The sequence below is a fragment of the Pezoporus flaviventris genome, unplaced genomic scaffold (genome assembly GCF_033815535.1).
Source record: "Pezoporus flaviventris isolate CSIRO_AGI_PZ_B2104156 unplaced genomic scaffold, CSIRO_AGI_Pfla_v1 ptg000093l, whole genome shotgun sequence".
Classification (NCBI taxonomy): domain Eukaryota; kingdom Metazoa; phylum Chordata; class Aves; order Psittaciformes; family Psittacidae; genus Pezoporus; species Pezoporus flaviventris.
The window spans coordinates 4,486,930-4,489,504 of NW_026892641.1; the positions used below are offsets into that span (position 1 = coordinate 4,486,930).

The following is a 2,575-nucleotide window of genomic DNA, read 5'->3' on the forward strand; positions in this document are numbered from 1 at the left end:
TCTCCTGTTTCCCCAGAGGCCTGGAGGGAAATCTCATCACCCAGATCCGGAGCGACACCTTCCGGGCATGGCACGGGATGCAGTTCCTCCAGACGCTGTGAGTGTTCCAAGGGCTAAGGGTAGCTCAGAGCAGTGGCACTTGTCACTGTGTTCTGCTCACCTCTTACCCCCTGTAGGCAGCAGCATCAATGCTGAATGACAACTCTGTCAGGCCACGCCTTTGCCTGGCTGGGTGCAGGACCAGAGACAACGCTCAGGGACAGTGGGAATGTGAGAAATAGGGAAAGTCCTGTTGGAGGGAAGCCACCAGAAGGTGTGAGCTGAGGAGGAAAGAAAGAGATGTTGTGTTTTCCAGAAGCAGCACTTCTGGGCTTTCGCTCTCTGGGCTGGAGATAGTCAGGACCTGATGTATGTTGTGAATCTGCCCATCAGCATCTACCCCAGCTTGTAACCTTCAGCTCAGGCTCGGAACCTTCACCCCAGGCCCTTCCTCACACACGCAGCACTGAGCCCCTGCCACCGCTCTCATCCTGCACCCCCCGCTCACATGGGGTGTTGGTTCATTTCAGGGTCCTGCGCCATAACCCCCTGTCTGTTATCGAGGACACGTGGTTCTTCAAGCTGCCTTCAGTCACTCACCTGTAAGTACGGACTCCTTGTTAACGGCTTACCGTGGATCTTTCTTTGTGTCTCTGGGTGCCCCGTGGCCAGGAAAGCAGAGATCCAGCAGCAAATCCCACCCTTCTCCTGCTGGAGGCAGCGGCAGAGCCAGACAAAGGCTGAGCAGTCCTGGTGTGTCCCGTCTGCAAAGCCAGCACGGAGCTGCGACACGGACTCGAACTTGTCTGCATCCATCTCCCATGGGATCTGCAGGATCCCTTCTGGTTCAGACCCATGGGTGGGAGCAGGGCACAGCAGGAAGGAGAGACGGTTTTCCGTCTTTTCTCCTGGATTAGGTAGCAGCAGATCCCCCCCTGCGGCCGGCACAGCAAGCTGCAGGGACTGGGCTTGTTCCCGGAGCAGAGGCTGGTGCCGCCACCTCAAATGTAATGTGTTTCTTGAAACCCTTGCAGGGACCTGGGTGCCACACGAGTGACTCGGCAGACGCTGCTCATGCTGCTCCTGAGAACATCCCGCTTGGAAACACTGTGAGTGTGCGGTGGCTGGCTCCCACCTCCAGCAGATCCCAGCTGCTGGGACAGAGGGTCTGTGTGGGGAACAAACCCAGCACCACAAAAGTGTCCATTGGGACACAGGGAGCGAGGGGAAGTTTCCCAGAGCTGCAGCAGACACTGAAGCAGACCCCTGAGGCGTTTCTGTGCGCCACCTGGGTTGGAGTCGCTGCCCTGGGTCGCGATGCTGAGTGTTTGTGCACAACCTCTGTTCTTTAGCAAGCTGCCCATCGACACGGCCTGCTGCCTCTGCCAGCACAAGCACAGCACTGAGACCCCGTGCAGGACCCTCAGCTTCGACTGCATGAGCGTGTGCAACAGCACTGTTCCCCGCTGCGGTAACTGGCCCACAGCCCTGCCCATGTCCCCCAGCTATAGTGAACCTTCTGAGCCTGTGTCTGGCAGAAAGCTCTTTGTCACTGAAGTGCTCTTGGTGTGTTACAGCTCCCCTGGCAGAGACACCAGGGCTCCTAATGGGACCTGTGCCCCCCAAGAAAGGGAACAACAGGTCCGTGTTGAATCTCCAGCCTAAGGAGCCTTCACTCGGGGAGCAGAGAACCGTCACGCTCACAGTTGCCCGGAGCCTGAGCAGCCCCGATGCATCAGCACCTTCCCCTCAGCAGCTCTCGAGGCAGGAGGGCAACACCGCCAAGGAGCTGACGCTGATGCTGCGGAGCATTCAGCACGGGGGCTGGAGCAGCTCTATCGACACCAGGAGGCTCTATTTCCTAGCAGAGGGGCTCGTGGCACAGCTAAAGAACAAGCTGCACAAGGCCATGAGCATCCTGACTGTGAAAAGCCCCAGCACAGCCCGGCCAGCGCAGAGGGACAAGGGGCACGAGGTGGCAGTAGGGGAGGGAGGAAGAGCCATAAACTGGCAGCAACAGGAGCCGGGCTTAGGCTTGACCCGCGCAGAGTCCATCTTATGGGAAGCAGAGCGGAGCGTGAACCTCAGCGACGTCCTCCCAGTCTCTAGTCACCAGAGAACACCCAGCCCTCCTGCAGCACAGCCCCCTGCACAATACCCAACAGAGGACCCAAATCTCGACCGGTCTGGCGAGAGTCAGGATCATTCCCACGCCATGGGGCAGACCAACACGCCTGATAGGATGGAGAATGAGGATAGCGCAGAAAATGAGGAGGAAGCACCATCCCCAACACAGGACTCTGCTGGGACAGATGAGGAGCAGAAGCAGCAGGACAGCGATGGGACAGTGGGCAGCGAGGGTGCAGAAGAAGAGCCCGCAGCAGCAGAGGGTAGAGCAGAGCAGAGACTGAGCACTATCCAGCGTTTCTTCTATGCTCTGCTGGCTAAAAACGGCCCCCCTGCTGCCAACAGCACGCCAGAGGACACGGCTGCAGCAGAGCGTTCCTCTCTCGGCGGGAGACCACCCACCGCCCCT

At 58.9% G+C, this 2,575-nt stretch overlaps 1 long non-coding RNA gene across 1 annotated transcript; it reads left to right on the forward strand.

Annotated features, from left to right (window-relative positions):
- LOC133281035 (uncharacterized) lies at window positions 1-1,158 on the forward strand. Its single transcript, XR_009747351.1, has 3 exons — window positions 1-97; window positions 570-641; window positions 1,074-1,158. It is a non-coding gene; the product is annotated as an uncharacterized LOC133281035 (long non-coding RNA).
- The last annotated feature ends 1,417 nt before the right edge of the window (window positions 1,159-2,575 follow it).